General features: G+C 44.5%; 1 long non-coding RNA gene across 1 annotated transcript in view; it reads left to right on the top strand.

Annotated features, from left to right (window-relative positions):
- Nucleotides 1-11167, top strand: part of LOC142601292 (uncharacterized) — a 38363-nt gene extending 27196 nt beyond the window's left edge. Inside the window, exons 2-4 of the long non-coding RNA XR_012834893.1 lie at nt 3813-3850; nt 4870-4919; nt 7242-11167. This is a non-coding gene — a long non-coding RNA (uncharacterized LOC142601292). The remainder of the gene's footprint in view (nt 1-3812; nt 3851-4869; nt 4920-7241) is intronic.
- Nucleotides 11168-18741: the final 7574 nt, after the last annotated feature.

Here is an 18741-nt window from a genome sequence, read left to right as displayed (position 1 = left end):
TTTATTACATGCCCCAAAGCCACACAGCTGCCCAAGTAAGAGAAAAAAAAAAGTTGTGTTGGTAAAAAGAACCAGGCTGGCTTGAAATAGGCAAATGTAGCTGAATACAAATGCACACACACACAGAGGAAGAAGAGATAGTAATGAATATAAATTAGAAAGGTGAAAACCAGAAAATGTATTAATGAAGTGACAGGACACAAGGAAAAACCTAAGGCAAGAGAGCAAATGGCAGTAAACCAAAGTTTTTAGTATGTCTCTTAATACAAAAAATCATAACAATGATACTAGTCTGTAAAAACATGTTTTTAATGTAGAAATGGCAAATAGTTTCAATATATCTTGTTGTTCCAAGTGTTTTTTTTTAAAGTCTGCATGAAGAATTCACCGAGGGCGAAGATGAAATCTGTTTCCTTCCAACAGTAACTTGGCAATACGTGAAGCAAGAGCTAATAAGCTGGCTGTTTTTAACCAGTAGGTCTGGCTGCAGCAAGAACTTTAAAGAGCTGGATGAGGAGATGTGTGGGCTATTGAAGTTGGTAAATCATGGGAATGCTACAAAGACTTGCTTGCCTGGAGAAAGAGAAGATACAGATATTTGAGGTGACCCACTTAATGGATGAGGGAAAGGCTGTGCATGTTGTTTACCTGGACTTTAGTAAAGCTGTTGACACCGTTTCCCACAGCATTCTCCTGGAGAAAGTGGCTGCTCGTGGCTTGGACAGGCGTACGCTTCACTGAGTGAAAACTGGCTGAATGTCCAGGCCCAAAGAGTTGCGGTGAATGGAGTTAGATCCAGTTGGTGGCCGGTCACAAGTGGTGCTCCCCAGAGCTCAGAACTGAGGCCTGTTCTCTTTAATATCTTTATCAATGACCTGGACAAGAGGACTGAGCGCACCCTCAGTCAGTTTACAGACGACACCAGGTTGTGCGGGAGTGTTGATCTGCTTGAGGGAGGAAAGGCTCTACAGAGGGATCTGGACAGGCTGGATCGATGGGCTGAGACCAATTGTATGAGATTCAACAAGTCTCAGTGCCGGGTCCTGCACTTGGGTCACAACAACCCCATGCAACACTACAGGCTTAGGGAAGAGTGGCTGGAAAGCTGCCTGGCAGAAAAGGACCTGGGGGTGCTGGTCAACAGCCGGCTGAACGTGAGCCAGCAGTGTGCCCAGGTGGCCAAGATGGCCAACAGCACCCTGGCTTGTGTCAGCAATAGTGTGGCCAGCAGGATTAGAGAAGTGATTGTCCCCCTGTACTCGGCACTGGTGAGGTGTCACCTCGAGTACTGCGTTCACTGTGGGGGCCCAGTCCTGTCCCACTTGGTGGGTTAGGGTGAGGTTAACTTTTTAATTCTCTGCTAGGTAATCAGGAGTAACAACGATTACTCTAGAGGTTCAAACAAATCACAAATTTACTTAAAACTCAGCAGAACTACAAAAGATAGAGCCTTGGTAAAAGTTATAACAATACTTAAAACTTAGAGAAACTATGAAAGATAATGGCTTAGCAAAACTTGTAAGGATATCACCCTAATGTGCCAAAAATGAAGTTAGAGACAAAGAGAGCGGCGGAGAGGAAAAGAAAGAGAGAGAGAGAGAGAAAGGAAAAGAAGAAAGATATCACTACCTTTGGATCCAGCGATGTTCTCTGCTCATTGTGGTAGTCCTCAGGTGGCGGGCACATGCTGAAAACTTATGTTTTCCCTTTTTATAAACCACCCCATGTGCTCACCCCATAGGCAGGGGTCTTTCGTCACTGAGCAGGCACAGTATGTGCTCAGGAATGTTCAGAGATGTTCTAGAAATGAGTTGATGGGTTGTGGGGGTCTTGGGGGTCTCACTGTCTCCCCTCTTCGGGGCTGACCAAGTGAGTGATGATCTTTCACAGGCACACATGTGCAGAAGACAGATGGTCTTTGTTTGCATGTTTCAGGAATAGGGGAGTGGGCTCACAAGATGTTATCCTGCCTCCACAGGTTCCGTTCTTGGTTGACACTCCCTCGTCATTAGCCCATCCCTGCCCGTGTCAAGACGGGTGTTTGCGACATTCACTTGTTATCAGAGCCTTACAGCCTCTCACTACAAGAAGGACAGCGAGGTGCTGGAGCATGTCCAAAGAAGGGCGATGAAGCTGGTGAAGGGTCTGGAGCACAAGTCTTACGAGGAGCGGCTCAGGGAACTGGGGTTGTTTAGCCTGGAGAAAAGGAGGCTGAGGGGGAGACCTTACCACTCTTTGCAACTCCCTGAAAGGAGGTTGTAGCCAGGTGGGTGTTGGTCTCTTCTCCCAAGTAACAAGCAATAGGACAAGAGGAAATGGCCTCAAGCTGCACCAGGAGAGGTTTAGATTGGATGTTAGGAAAAATTTCTTCACCGAAAGGGTTATCAAGTATTGGAACAGGCTGCCCAGGGAAGTGGTTAAGTCACCATCCCTGGAGGTATTTAAATGACATGTAGATGTGGTGCTTAGGGATACGGTTTAGTGGTGGACTTGGCAGTGCTAGGTTAATGGTTGGACTTGATTATCTTAAAAGTCTTTTCCAACCTCAACTATTCTCTGATTCTATGAAAGTATTGGTAATTATAGGCATATCAGCCTGACATTGACAGTGATCCTGAGCAAAATAATGTGATTTCATTAACAATAAGGCAAAGAAAGAACTATACTTAACAGTAATCAGTTTAGGCTTAAGGGAAACAAATTGTTCAATACCAGCATGGTATCATGTGTGTTTGGTAGCAGAGGTGTTGGGAGTAATGTATTCATATTTCTCTGAGGTATTTGTTATGCTAATGATTTTTTTTTTTTTTTGAGAATTATTCAAAATAACATATCATATTACATGGGATTCAAAGTATGTTAACAGACTGGGCCCAAACCCTACTGTTAAGTATAGGACCATCTTCAATAGGCAACTGCTGGCTTTCTTGACCTGTGCAGTTTAACCCTTGACTGTATGAATGACCTAAAAAAGCAAAACCACAAATATTCCCAAAGGCTGGGGAATGAGGTTAATGAAGAAGACATGCCACTGAGCTGAATTACTTCTTAAAACGGGAGCCTGCAAATACTGTGTGCTTCAGTACAGCCATAAGTGAAGTGATACTTGTAGGGAGAAGACGAGTAGGCTGCTCTTACAGAAACGGGGGTGCTGCCTTGGGTGTCAGCAAGCCCAGAAAGGACTTGACCGAAGCCTACATAGCTAGACCAAGAACAGAAATCTGATCCTAGAGGGCTCCTCACCCTATGGGCTTAACAAGGTCCAACAGTTTGGAGCTGAGGCTACAAAGATCCATTCTGAGATAAGATTCACTCTTTTTAACACCAGTTCCTGGCCATCTACCTACTTCCCAAGATTTCTGGCAGACCCTTTGTCACTGCGAATCTTTTGTTCGAGAGAGCATACAAAGGTCTTTTTATACAGGAGGTCAAACCAGAACAGCAATTTTCACCTTTTTTAGTAAATGGACATAAAAATTTCCAGATGCCTACTTCTCTTTTTGTGCTCTTTTACAGACCTTCTAGAAGTAGCCTGTGGACCCGTCAGGAGACCAAATTGGAGCACTGATCCCTTCTGCATACCTAACCAACAAATTTACAAGAAAGTCTCTGAAATGGGCACAGTGTTACTGTGATAGTTTCACTGGTGTTATACAGATGATTCCTCCACCTCCTTGATATTTCCCTGTGTTCCCCACATCCCTGTACTATTGCATGGGATGCTCAGCTCTGTGTCCAGGCTGATCACTCCCATCCTTTTCAGTATCCTGCGGTCCAGCTTTTAATGCTCACCATGTTCTTTGTTCCTACAGACACGATCTGGCTCCTGCATTATGAACTGCCCAGGCTGGTGTGTATAAATGAGTTGTCTCCCTCACTACTTCATACTCATTTGTTTTTAGCCCCAGATAAAAGCACTGTCATTGATGATTTTTATAATTTATTTCAAATAAAAGTATTCAACGTGGCTAGCTTGCAGACTAATAGTAAGCAGAGATCTTTATTGTCCAGCCTTATTCCTGACCATCTAGGAAAAATCTTTGACTTCGATAGGAGCTGGATTAAGATTTGACCAAGCAAGTTATGTTAGGATTAGGATTACAATTTTGTGATTAATTTGCTTTTCCTGTTTGGACTGCTAGATGACACTTCTGCCTCAGTTATTTCTATAACAGCAATAAGGGACAAAGCCAGGATTCAATAAAGTCGAAGAATGAAAGGCAGAAGAAATCTTCAGTCGTGCAGGATTGTTTCTTTCTGCAGAAGCACACAAAGTGCCTGTTTGTTGTGTGTGCATTTGCCAAGCCGAGAAGTTATAGGCAATATTGATTTGGGCTCCCAGCTCTTTGGAAGCTGGCACTGGGTGGAGGCCAAGAAGGCCGAAGTCTAAAGGCAAAGTCAGTCGGCCTCAATAGGCCGTTCTTCGAGAGAGGGGTCCCTTCTTTTCAGTGTTTGCACCTGTGTGTGTTGTGTGCGTGCCTGTACGGAGCTAACAAGAGGCGCCATTGTTCGGAGACCAGAGCAGGGAAACCGAGGGAAGGACACTCCATGCTAGTCTGTGGTTTCAAGCTCTCTTGCTGTGACGGCAGGCAGCCCATGTGAGCTCTTCCCTTGCCTAAATTTAAGGGCTGTGAAATGGGAATAACATGACGCATGATATGTCAAAGGTGGTTTGGAAGGCTCTGGGTGAAAGCTCAAAAGTAAACAAGTACTAAGTTTCATTATGAAATTTCATAAATCCTTCTCCTGAATTTTGATGGATATTAGCTTTTCATATCGCTTCATGAGTGTGTAAACTGGGAACCGACACCTTCTTTCTCCAACCATGAGACAACTTAATCCAAATTGATTTGATTTTTATTTTTTCAGGTAAGCCCTACAAGATTCCACAATAATTGCTCGGCAGTGGCTCCGTGCAGGTAAGAAGAAATACAACTTCACCAGCCCTTCTGGGCAGAGTGCTTGAACTAGGTGCGGAAGGTGAAGTCTCCATAATTACACAGTTTTCTGCCATTTGAAATGTTTCTGCCGTGTTTTCTTCCTGCTAGGGGGAGTTTGGCAACAGATCTGGCATTTCTCTATCACAAAACGTGCTGGAAAATGTGAATTTAAATTCTCTTTTCCTCTTTTATAAACAATGGAATTTATATAATAACATTTACAAAGCTTATGACTCTATCTGATTTATATGGCCTGTAAATGTGGAAAATGTGTGCCAAAAAAGAAGGGCAAAAGCACTCTCAGAAATCAATATAATACGAATGTCTCTGTACAGCCAGCCTACAAGAAAAAGGTGATGGTTGACAAATTCTTTGCTCCCTGCAGTACTCTGGGGTCTTGGCTGACCTCAAACGTGCATCAGTTAAAGCTCCACATGGACAGGAGGATTTTGCTCACATCGGCATTGTCTGACCTCTGCGTTTCTGCTGAATATCTGTGTCACCTCCTGATTGCTCTCTCTGTAAAATAATCCTCCTTAAATTATTTAGATACATATTCCGCCTTCCCCTTGGCTGGTGTTCTAATTCTGGTGAGTGAAATGACCTCAATTAGAAATTCTTGCTTAAACATATAACATCACTGAGAGGGTTGCAGTTTGTCTTGTCCCTTCTTGCTTTTCTTCAAGCCCCATTTTGTATGTTTTTGCTTGTCTGCAACTCATTAGCTCCTGTCATTACCTTCCCTTAAAACAAAACTTACTAGAAGATAATTATTCAGTTTGCAAAAAAGAATTTTAAAATGCCATAATTAAGGTTACAGTTTTCCTTTTTATATCCTTGGGGGGATACTGTGTTCTCTAATTATATAATCATACAGAACCAGGCCCCATATACACACATATGTGCATATTTTATATCAACATAATTTTTTTGTTTCATTAGAAATACTTCCAATTTACAGAAGCAAAAGTGAAATCAGTGTTTTGGCTATTCATTGGTAACTCAGAGCCTTTTATTGTTGCTCAGGTTACTATACTAATTAAGATGTACAGCATTGTGTGTCTCAGCCACTTTGTTTTAGTATCATTTCCAAATACATTTTGCACATTATTCTTATGTCAAAATCAGTAATAATGTGGCTCCAAAAGTAGTTGTTTTCTGACAGAGAGAGAGGACTTCAGCTTCACCAATTCTTGCAAAGAAAATTGAATTGTTTGTTTCTTAGAAATGATCAGGCACCTACTCTGGAATTTAATTCTGTGGCCCACTAAAAATTTTATCATGCTTTTATTTTTTAATTCATACATAGTAAACCTCTGGTGCGTTCTCCTTCATTCTATATTACACCCAAGAAAATGAGGATAGTATTGAACTCTGACCTTCACGTGAGCCAAGGCCCTCTCTGGCAGGACAGGCTTTTCAAGGTCACCCCTGGCTGTCACATCCACGTGATCTGAAGTTTATTGAGAATCCAATTCAATTTTTACCTCATCTTTCCAAAAGCGAGGGGTTTTGTGGAGAAAACCCACATCTGTCTGACATGATTTGCCTTTCAAAAAACTCTTCTGACTCATGATTAATAAATAATTCTCTCAGAATATACAGTTTACAGTCCAACTGTTTGATCCCTAATCTCCAATATTAACTGTGGATTAACTCATACTTGCCTGGCATTTTGTATCTGTATCCTGCACGAGAGGCTCTTTTGCATTCTTTCATTAATCTCAGTAATCTCCGGTTCGTGCTCATTAGTACCCACACATGTCCTCCGCAGGTTTATTGTTAATATATTTTCTTAACAAATTCAGAGGCAAGGAAAACATTTAGTTCCTCTGTCACTTTTTTTTTTCCCAAGAGCTCTTATTTATGGACCCATTATTTTTCCATAGTTTTCATTCCTCCACTATATTAATGGCATTTCCTTTTTTTAAATATTTATATGCTTTCTTTCTTCTTGGTTGCTTTTTTCCCCTTTTTGCTCTACATGTCCATCCTAATGTTACTTATGTTTCTTCCCATAAACTCCTCAGCTTGCTGTACTGTTTTTCTCTTTTCCGTACCCACAGTTACACCATCGTTTCTTTACTGGAATACTCTAAGTATGGCCAAATTCCACCCTGATAGTATTTGTTGGATTTGGCAGATGAAAATCAAACAAGCCACATCCGGCATTGGTTTAATATGTGGATAGATTGCAAAATTAATCTTATATTTACTTTGAATATTTACTGACATCAAAAGACACTTTTCTTCTTCCTCCTCCCTTTTCCCCCTCCTTTCCCCTATACATTTTTTTTCTAGTGTATATCACTGCATGCTGCGCCCCGGACAGTGTCACTGGGCAGCATCAGTGACTTCTGATTCCAGCCACCCTCTTGCTGCTCACACCAAATACACCTCCAGCACTCGTGCTGAAGGCTGCTGGATGAGCATGAAGTACTGCTGCCTTCCCCTTGAGCCACCGGAAGGAGGAAAGAGAGAGAGGATCAGACACAGAGCTGTTTGGCTCTCCAAAAGGCAAGCAACACATTTTCTGCTTCTAGAAGATGTTTATGCTACAGCTTTTTTTTTCTGCATCATCTGGCATCTCAAGGAAAATCTTGCAAATGTATAATTTAATGGGAAAAGGGAGTTGGTTGAGAAAAGTTGTGGTAAAATGAAAAGAAGTATTTGAGGAAAAAGAAGAGGTCCATTTCAAACTCAGTCAAATGAACATGACTTTGCTCTATTTTGTAAAACAATGCCTCTGTTTTTCCATCCCTTCTAGCAAGTATGCAGGAAGCGTGCTGACAGGAGAAGAGATTTATCACGGAAAAGTATAGTCTATGGCCAAAGTAAGGGTAGGCTTTCTCACTGACAACAACTTTAGGAAGATGCTTGAGATGACAGGAAAGCAGCTGCCTGCTCCCTGTTGGATATAACTATCGGAGAGGTACCTGGTGGGTTTTTTTAATCTGTGTAAAATTATTATGCAGGTAAGCATAGAGATACCAGACCTGGCAGCTGGGTACACAAGTATCCGGTACCTTGCCATCCCCATTGCTGGTGACTATGGCTTGTAATTCTGAAATCTCACTGGCAACAGCATTCTCCATCAGTTTTGACCACCTGTGTGAGAGCAGGGGAGACAAACTAGACCAGGCTAGTTACACCTGCTGCCAGTTTTGGTGTATTTAGCATTTTACCACTTTGATTAGCAACAGTGCTGTGAGGCTCTCACTGTGGACTGGAGCCCCACTGTGCTATGTGCTGTGCAAGGACAAACCAAAAAGATAGTCCTTGCCCTGAATACTTTACTTTCTCAAGATAAAAACCCATCCAGAGAGCAGAATGAGATAAAGGGACACTAGTTGTCAGAGCAATAGTGAAGCTTCAGGGTTACAGGCTAGGGATGTGGGTCTCTGCAGCAGTAGCCTTATGAAAGGATGAGGGCAGGATTGCTTTAGTCAAGTCAAAGCCAGAGAAATGGATGTTGCACCAACAGAGATGTGAGATGATGAGGAACAGGGTAAGATTCTTGCTGGGTGATTGCATCATATTCTGTAAAATAAATGATGCAGAAAGAAAAGAGAGTGGAACCAAGGGCAGAGCCTTGAAGCCCCAAAAGCTGAAGGAAGGACACAGAAGACCTCCCAGTTGAAGGGATGGGAAAGAAACACTCAAAGGAGACAAAGAGTGTGCCTGCATTGAGCGTGATGGACAGGTCAAGATAAAGGAAAAGGAGGAGAGCAGAGTCCTGCAGTATGAGTTAGAACAGATCATTAAGGACTTGTCTGTAAATTCCTTGCTGACTCCTGTCCCTAGTGATATCTAAACACTGAAAATATATAATTTCCATGTCCTTAGTTCCCATGTGTGAAACAGAAGAGGCTGTTCACAGCCAGGTAGAATAAGCAGACATCTTCAGGGAAAGCAGCATCCCTGACTGAGAGCTGTGACTGTGCAGGAAAGAGGAAAAGTAGGGATGAGAAGCAGGTTATTCCCAGCTACCCAGTGCAGGAAGGAGGGAGCCTCAGGGAGCTCTCCCAGAAGCCAAGAGCAGAGGCAGCAATTGAAAGAGGAACTGGTGGGAGTCCAGGCATGATGCTGAGGTCACCAAAAGCACGTGGAAGAAGAAACATGAAGAAAGCAATTGAGATGCCAATAATATCATTGGCAAGGGAGCTGCTGAAATCCACTAAGAGATCAAAAACATCAGGACGAGGAGGGAGAGGAAGTGGCAAAAGAAAAAATAAAGAGCAGGATCATGCTGACACCTCCTTGTGCACATGTGGACAGCAACCCCCGGTTCCTCTGCTGTGTTCAGCAGTGTCCCTTCACTGTCTTCTCCAAGGAGGCTGGGCAGAGCAGATTTGGAAAAAGGTGTTGGCCGGGGCCAGAAGCTATGGGGCTGGCGTCCAGCCAAAGGCTTTGTTCTGCTGTGACCTTCTCCCTCTGCTAATCACCTACCTCTGCCCCAAAGCAGACACCTGAAACAGGCCATTTTCTAGCCATTGTGCTTTTTAAAGCTCATCCTATGTTTTCCACTGGTGACTAGTGACACAGGCCTGGTGGCATTTATATCCAGTTTTGTTTCTTTGTTTCCTCACGCTTGGATTTACATCACTGCTTTGTGTTGTGTGAGATGGGGAGATCCTTTACATAATATATGGCAGATGATGTTTATTAAAAAGAGAGAGAGAAAACAGAGAAACGAATGATTTGGTACAGCAACTCAATAAGCCAAAACATATTTTACAAAAAAAAACATCGGCAGTCGTGTAGTATAATATCACACACCAAGCAAAATTCGTGGCTATGCATAAGTTAGTGCACTACCTTGACAAATAAAAAGATTAATGAAATCTTCCCTCTCTGCTCACAGAAAAAAATGGTTCTCACAGACTCCCTTAAATCTCTTGTCATTGCCAAACTCCTATTTTCCTTCTCCATGAACTCAAAAGCCAGGGATGAAAAGGCATAGAGAAATTTTGCCAACTTCCAGCTTCATATTTTCTGGCATTGACATTTAATTATCTCTGCAGGCATGTGGCAGGCAAGTCTGTTGCCGTATGTTTTTATACACAGAGGATGAAATTTCGTGTGGTGATTAGAAGGTGGTACCTGAGGTGGGGTGAGGAGGTTCATTGGCTTTTAAACTGATTGTGTATTAGCAAAAATGTGTAGGGCACTTCACATATGAAATAAGAAAATTTAGCTTACAGTGAGAGCTAAATATGTCAAGCCCCAGCCCTGCACTGATTTACCTATGCACTCAACTTAACCTGCCTGTGCTGCTGGAAGGGACTGGGAAACCACTGGGCTTGATCCAGTAAGCCCCACATGGGTGTTTAAAGCCAGTTGAGATGCTCTCAGATAATGTGCCCAGGCTGCAGCTGGTGGCCCGCAGGGCGCCCGGGGTCCCCCGGCACTGATCCATTTGCCGCAGCTTGCCCTTGCCTTGGGAACTGGAGGGCACCCTGGGCAGCACCAGAAAGGACCCGGTCCCTGGGTGGCTTTGGGAGTCTTGCTGGGTGGCACAGAGCTCCTGGTGGGGGCAGAGGTTTTAGATGCCCACATGTGCTCAAGGTGCCTGGGGCAGCTGATGGTTGGGACAGCCAGCGGGGCACTGAGCTGGGCAAGAGGGTCAGGCTTCCCTCTGGCACTGCTTTCCCTTTCGGGCTGCTTCGTTAACACAGGGAACAATGATGGAGAGAGCTGAAAAATGAACTTGACACTCATTGCTTTCCCTTAGACAGGACCCAGCTGCAGCCCAGACAGCTGCTTTGTCTGCCTTCTTGCTGGTTATATTTTCCTAAGATGCTTATTATTTTAGGTATCCTGAGTTGTTTATACCCTGTCCTCCTTCACAGCTTCCCTTTTAGCAGCTCTGTGGACTGACAATTGGATTTCCTTTGCTTTTTTCCCTATGCGAGAATAAAAATTGGAGTATTGAACAGTTCAGTTTCATATTTACAAGAGAGGTGCATGCTGGCAGAATGAGTAGCTACACACCTTATACAGTCCTCCTGTACACACCCACCCCTTCTCTTCTCAGGCCTGGCCCATGGTCTCTGCTCTGTCATGTCTTTCTCTATGCAGGTGAAAAGGTACTTCTTCTGAGGTTTGGTGCATTTACCCAGATCTAGCTGATGAATGAGCCTGTGGCTACCACAAAGCAACATCTATAGTTAGTATGAATGTCACACAGAGACAAATAAGTGTGCTTTGGCAAACCAAACCCCAAAAGTGATTATTTTTTTAATTTTTGGTTGTTTGAATTTAAAAAAATTATTCTGCTTTATTTGAATGCCCTTCTACTCGTAGTCGTCTTTTCTTCTTTCTGTTTTCTTTCTTTCTTTCTTTCTTTCTTTCTTTCTTTCTTTCTTTCTTTCTTTCTTTCTTTCTTTCTTTCTTTCTTTCTTTCTTTCTTTCTTTCTTTCTTTCTTTCTTTCTTTCTCTCTTTCTCTCTTTCTCTCTTTCTCTCTTTCTCTCTTTCTCTCTTTCTCTCTTTCTCTCTTTCTTTCCCCCTTTGGAGGAAAAAAGTGTGAAAGAAAAGATGTAAAAATGTAAAATGATGTATTTTTCCTTCATGGAACAAATCAGAGCCGAACATTTTAAACCAATTCCCCTAACTCACATGGCTCTCTGCAATAAGGAAATAGTGTAAAAATGCTTAACAGGCTCTTGCCTAGACAAATATAAAGCAGTGAGCCCAAACTTTCCAGCTGGGTGGGTCATGCTGTTATTCTGGTGTCAGGGTGGGCTGGATGCCAGAACCATTTCTCTTCTATCTGACCGGATCTCCTGTCCATGCATCATATGGTCTATTGCTGTAAATCCCAACCCCTTGGCAATGTATATGCACAAGCACCGGTTGGTTGCAGTTCGTGCTGCTTGGGGCTGGTGCACAGTCCCCAACCCCAGCAGTTTATAAAAGCAGATTAGGTGAACATCTGTCAGGAGGGCTGTAGGTATAGCATCTGATGAGGCTTGATGGCTCACAGGGTCCCTTCAACTGTGTGGTTGTGCATGCTATCCACGATGTTCTTGCCATTCCTGGGGAATCCCCAGGAGGTGGCTGGCCATCACCAGGGCAATTAATGCTGCCTGGTCCCCACCACCCTCTTTCTGAGAAGTGCTGGGACAACTCCTCCTTGGTCATTCCCAAGAGAACAGGTACCATGAGCAGGCTGTGGACTGGGTGAATATTCCTAGTGACCTGTATTTGGTCTACATATGAGCTGTGAGTTTGGTACTCTGGGTGCGGATGCCTCAGGACCTCTCCAGGTGACACACTGAGGTGCATGTAAGAGCAATGCAGAACAGTAAGAGTAGGAAAGAGCCACCACAGTGAGACATTTGGATGAAGACAGACTTTGCTGACAGGCATTGGGGTTTTCTTGCCATTACCCTAAGGAGTTAGCTGAATAAGTAGGTAGTGAGGAAGCTGCTCAAGAGGCAGGAGGAGACTGGACAGATGGCACCAAACTGGAGTGGGCAGCGGCATCCAAGTGTGCTTCTGAAAAAGCAGCAAGGGAAAACACTGAGGAGGAATGGGGCAGAGGTGTAGGGAAAGGCAGAGCAAATGGGAATCAAAGGAAGATTTGGAATGTGATATAGGAAAGAGAGAGAGAAAGAGAGAGAGAGAAAGAGAGAGAAAGAAAGAAAGAAAGAAAGAAAAGAAAAAGAAAGAAAGAAAGAAAGAGAGAGAGAGAAAGGTGGTGCATAAGGTTCAGACCTGGAGAGGAGAAGGAAAGGTTAAAATGTTGGGAAAGAAGGTTAGCCATTATACTGGCTTATATGTGTGGTGGCTTGGGGAAGGATTATGGTTACTCCGTGGGGATGAGTGAGGTGACAGTAATAGCCCAGCAAGTGTGTGGCCCAGTATGAAATTGCAAGCTGTGTCCCTGACTTTTAATCACTCTGAGAAACATCTGGTTAGGATTAGTGTGTCCATGGCCAGAGCAGCTCCCTTAGCCACCCCCCCTCAGGGCAGGCGAGCCAGTGTGCTGGCAGTGGCCAGCACGCAGTGAGAGGCAGGGATAGTGACTGAAATGAGTAACTTGAAGCAGGGTCCTCTCTCAGGACCTCAGGACCTCCAGGCAGCACTTTGGAGGACCTCCCTGCTCTGCATGGACCACAGGGGCAGGCCAGGGAGATTTTCCTCCTGCCTTCAGCATTGCAGCATCCTCCACCAGCAACACAGTCCCAGGCAGCGGGGAGGGCAGGCAGGCAGGGTGCCCCACACTACCCTACCCCATCCTGCCTGCATCAGTCACTGATGCCCTTGCCCTATCAGCACAAGTGGCCGAAAGTCTTGGTCCCCTCACAGTTTTATTCACCCATATGGTTTACAGAGAAAGGGCAGCACAAGTGTCATCAGCAGGTCGGTTGACCCTGACTTGGTCCGAGCAGTACTTTGAATTTGCAGGGTGCTCAGTGAGTGCATACTGTGGTAGCCGGTAAATGGTTTCCATATGCTATTCATGTTCGTATTGTTCTTCTGACAGGTGATACCTTTTTTCCATTGAAATGGTATCCCCTCGTTGGCAGGCTGTGGGTCAGCGAGGGGGAGATGTGGTCTGTTCCAGTTAATTCTGTAATTGCCATCTAACTGCTGACAGAAAGCATTTGGGAAGCTTCTTAAGCAGCCTAATGATTTTACATTGTGTACACCTAGAGGAGCACTCAGCCTTTCCAGCTCTGTTGGTGCGTTAACATGTCATGTAATGAAACTATTCAGCTGAGATTAGAGGAAAGCTGTAGGAGCAGGCAGTGGGGAATCGGTTAGAGTCACAACTGCGTCTTCCTGACACTTGTATTGCCAGGGTCACAGAAACAGGCGGAGCGGAGCATGAAATGAGTACATTGCTGATAATTTATTAAACAAAACAAATTGATATCAAGCCATCTAACAGAGAGAGTATGATTCCCCTCCAAAAGCCAGCTATTGGAACACCACCCTCACATTCCCATATAGCACTTTTTGTCCCAAGATCCTGAAGCACGTCCTGGTCTGAGCATTCTCAGTTTGCAGATGGGAATCAGGAGCTCAAGGGTGGCAAGATTCAGTTCTCCTCTGCCTGTCCACAACCTGAGGGCAAAGCTGGGCCTTCAGCACAATTTTTGTGTGCTAATTCAGTGTTGTCCCTCCTAGGCCAAATGGGCAACAAGTCATCTATTTTAAAGCACCTCCTATTCAATGATGTCCTTTCATTTTGGACAAGGATTAGCATTTCTGTACAGCATTCCTCAAAAATGCCTGTAGCTCAATAAATTGCAGTTGGAATTAGATGGCAATTTCTTTTCCACGACAGAAGCTCCCCCAAGCCTTGTTATTAATAGTTTTCAAATGTTGAAGTCAACAAAATTGCAATTGTTTTTCCCCTAATCTTCCAGCCAAGGGAGGGAGTATTTATACAGATATTGCTCAGAGTACTTGAGAAAATGTTCGTTTGTGGCTTCAAGTAAAGGGCACCAAATTTCCAGCAGAGTACCCCCACCCCCCCACCCCCCTGATTATTTCTCGGTCCTGTGCTTAGGGATCTTGGCCACAGTAGAGGAGGACAGCCTTCTGCGACCCTCTCAAGAGCTCGGCAGCTTGTGCTCCCGTGAGTAGCTCCCAGTAGATTCAAGGGACTATGTTTGTAAGCACCACTAAAAATTCACACAGGTTTCAGAATTTGCCCCGGAATGTCTGGTAGTGAAAACTCATCAGAGACCGGAGTGCTTTCTCAGTGCTCTAAACAGAAGAAATTATCTTTCTTTTGTTCTTTCATTCCTTCATTTCCTTCCTTTCTTCCTGCCTTCCCATGCTCCCTGGCTTGCTTTCTCTTCCTTCTCTTCTTTCTCTCTTCTCCAACACAGAAAATCGAAAAACTGTCATTCTGGAATTCCTTTGTCCCTGCAGAAGGCACTGAATAGTGATTCCAAAATAGCCCAGCCTTTTCTTTTAATCCATAATTCATCATCCTAAATTGTTGTTCACTCACTGCAACCCTGAACAAAATGTCACAGACGCCACATAAAGAAATCAAGCAAATGAAAAAGGGACAAAAGGAAAAGCAGCAAACCCCAAGGGTATTTGCAAAGAGAAATAATTTAATCTAAAAGGCTCCTCAGCTCTCATATAGGAAGCCTGACTTGTGTCATGTGTGTCACCATGTATGAAGGGAACACAGGATCAGTCTTACCCTGAGATGTGCTGTAGAGCGACTTACTGGGTGGAGTAAAACAAGGACAGGACTGCGAAAGACACTAGAAAATTAGTTTTCCGACACCTGTACCTTCACAAGCAGGACTGCGGTGAGCAGCCAGTCCTGGTTCTGCCAAGACTTTCTCCAGCCCATAGCGATTTGCTCCAGCTGATGCCAAGACCTGGCACTGACTCTACCCTGATCCCCAAGAAATACGGTAGCAGCTATGGAAATGCTGGGAGAGCAGGACAGCAAAGCGGGCTAGGATCCAAGGGTGGTGGTGGTGATGTCTTCAGGCCCCTGAGACTTGTACCCAGAGCAAAACTCATCAAGCCTTCCCCAACACATGGAGAGTCTCGCAGTGCTACGCATGCCAACCTGAATGTCACATTAATATGGGATTTCTTGAAAACGCCTCCATCTGGAAGGAATCCAGAGAGTTTTGTGGCTTGCAACCTGTGACCTGTCTTCAGCTCTAAGCACATCAAGCTCTGGTAATGGTGACCTGGAATCTGCTCCCTTCTGTACCCTGTGAAGTGCCACCAGCCTCAGGACTAGGAGCAGACGGTTTGGATGGGGTTGTGAGAAGAGACAGGTAGAAAGGCAGTCAGGCAAGAAAGGATCCTGAGGGATGGAATAATTACAGTAATATGTACAAGTCTGATTGTTCGCTTCCACTCCCATTGATGTCAGCTGGGAGTTTTACTATGAACTTCAGGGGAAACAGGATCAGGTTCACTTTTGGGAAAAGCAGATCAAAACCACGGACAAAACGCTTGTACATGTGATTGTACTGTGATCGAATCTCGTTTTTTTCTGAGTTGCCCATGGAAGGATGTTGGAGAAATCAGATTAAAAGAGAAGATTTTAAGGTCCCTCTGACAAGAGAAATGGAATGGAGAAAGCCATGGGGTTACTAAATGCAGTTATTATCCATTCATCCCGCTTATCCCTTCAGGCTTGTGGCATTCACATTAGAGTTGTCCTTTGTATACATTGGTTTAAGTTAACCTTGATGCTCCAAATAATGCCAGAAAAAAAAAAAAGATAAACATATTCAAAGCCTTTTAAAAGCTTGCTCAGCTGTGAGAAAGAGGGGTTAAGTCCTTGATCCAGCAAGGTGTTTAAACATATGCCCTTATTTTAAGCATGTGAGTGGTCCCATTGATTTATACTTAAGAATTCTGCTGAAGAGGGGTCTTTGGCCTCTGGCTTGGCAGCGCAGTTACACACGTGCTTTGCTTTTGGCATGTGTAGTCCTGTGACTTTCCTGAGGAAACTCACATGGTTGGCCGGGTCAGGGCTGAGGGAGTCTTCAGGAGGTGGACGGCATCACAGGATGGCCAGGGTTAGAGGGAAGAAAGTCCCAGATCCATGTCTCTGGCTCAGTCACCACCTCTCTCTCGACTGTTTAACTCTATTCAACTGCTCATAGCTTTGGGATAAGCTGTAGTGGTGAGAGAGTTTCTCGGGGGAAAAAAACCAAACTTTCACTCAACATTTTGGCACTTACAGTTCTGGCCTTCGCCAGACATGGAAAAGAAAAGATGTAGCCAAAAAGTTCAGAGTCTTGAAGAAAAAGATACTATAAAAGTTTGGTTTTAATCAGGGAGAGGAGTTTCGGGAAGCAGGGAGGAAACAACAATTTGGGTCTAATTCTGCTCCTTCTGGCAAAATACAACCCCTCCACCCCCTATGTGAGATCATTAGTGTGGCTTTTCTCCAAGCTGATAACAGAATTGCTTGGCTTGTACCCCTTGCTCACATGTTCAGATAAAACCGTTGCCAGTTTTGGGTCTAAAAGGGATTTCTCCCTCAGGTCAGCTGCGCCGACATGGCTTCACCGTCCTCCACAGGGGAGGCATGGTCTGCTCCCCCAGACCCCTTGGGAGCAGCCCTCTTCCCAGGGCCTTCAGTGGGAATAGCTTTCGGACTTTTACTGCAAGACTCGAGCTTCTAGTGGGACATTGGGTGGGGTGGACCATCCCTCTGCCCTACGTCCTGCCACACGTTGCCTGTGATGCCAGGACCTTGGCTCAACAGCCCCAAGATGGTCCCTTCCCAACCCATGTCTCTAAAATCCAGCTAGTGTGTGCGTCGTGGGGAGGGAGACCCATTACAAGCAGTAGCTGCTGGTGTGTTGGCAAGTAAATATTATCCCAGTAAGGGGATAAGGTAGATACATACACAGTGTATGGTTTGTCGATTCATTTTGACAACTGTGATATCTTCTGACTCGCTGTCAATGCACAGTCTGAGCCCCACTTTCAAAACAGAACGAAGCCTCTGTGCAGGGCATGCCACTAAAGCTTTGGTGGGAGCGGAGCTGCGCAGGCAGCTTGAGAAAACCGCACAGAGAAACATCTGAGCACGCTGGGACGCGGGAATGCTGGGGAAAGGATGATGGAGTTGTCTGGGATTCCAGCTCCTTGGGCCTGGCCCAAGACTTTACACTTTGTTTATACAATAGTAATCCCGAGCACTTCACGTGATAGATCCCCGGTGATACATTTCAAGGGAATTACACTGATTTACATTGCTTGAGGCCTTGGCCTATATTTTCCAAAGGATTTTCCAAAATTTGCTGATGAAAAATACCAGAGTGGTCTAATCAGCAGAGGGTCAGGTTACGGCGGTCCGCAGGCTGGGTAGCGTGGGGAGCCCCTCTCCCCAGCCTCCCCCGGGGAAGCCCTGGTGCAATCTCTTCCAGCCTGCTGGGGGTTGCGGGATGGGGTCTGTAGGCACCAGGACACCTATGCTGGCTCTCACCAACTCTGGAAGTATGTCTGTAATGCACTCAGCTCCCACTTTCAAAAGCTGTGGGGCACCCCTCTGCGGGCATAAGATTTAAACCTGAGGTTTGCTATCCAGGTGGGAAGAATTTACTCCTGCTGCATTTATGGATCAATGGAGAAAGGGAGTAGGAGGAGAGAAGGGCTGATGAGAATGTAGTATGCAATCTAAACCAGATTGTTTGTCGGGATTTTGAAGTCTATGTAAACCGTATTATTAATACCTAAACAAGGCTTGCCTTTTTTTTTTTTTTTCTTCCTCTCCTGTCTTCCTGTTACAGGATTGCAAAACTCATTTCAAACAGACTTATTTCTTTCCTGTTACTAATAGCAGCAGAAGTGATTTATAGGCACACTGGGGGAAGGAATGTATCTGAAAAGAAAAACCATCCATCCTTTCTTCCACCTGTACCCAAACTTACTCTCTTTTCTTCATCTTTCCCTCAGGGCTCAGACACACGATGGAGTTACTGTGGTTTCTGGAGCTGCCATGGTAACTTGATAGCTTGTCCAGGCCCGAGAAGAACCCAGCTTTGTGTTGTTCAAATCAAAAGGTTCCCCTTTTTGTTTCAGTAGCTGGGAAAGGCTGAGACAGTGATTTAAGAACATTGCCTGCCTATAGGCCATGAGGTTTGGTCTGAAATTCAGTGCTCCAGTAGGAATTTGTGTTGCAGGTTTTCACCTGGAATTCATTTGAATGATTACATCATGTAAGCTCTGGCAAAATGGATTTTATAATGGAAACACTGGCTTCGCTGTAGTGGGAGTAATGAGAGGGAGATACTTCTGGATGTGATTATTTAAGCTTGTTTGGGCTACTTTGGTTTTGGA

The sequence above is a fragment of the Balearica regulorum genome, chromosome 3 (assembly GCF_011004875.1).
Source record: "Balearica regulorum gibbericeps isolate bBalReg1 chromosome 3, bBalReg1.pri, whole genome shotgun sequence".
NCBI classification, from domain to species: Eukaryota; Metazoa; Chordata; class Aves; order Gruiformes; family Gruidae; genus Balearica; species Balearica regulorum.
This window is presented reverse-complemented; position numbering and strand designations above follow the sequence as displayed.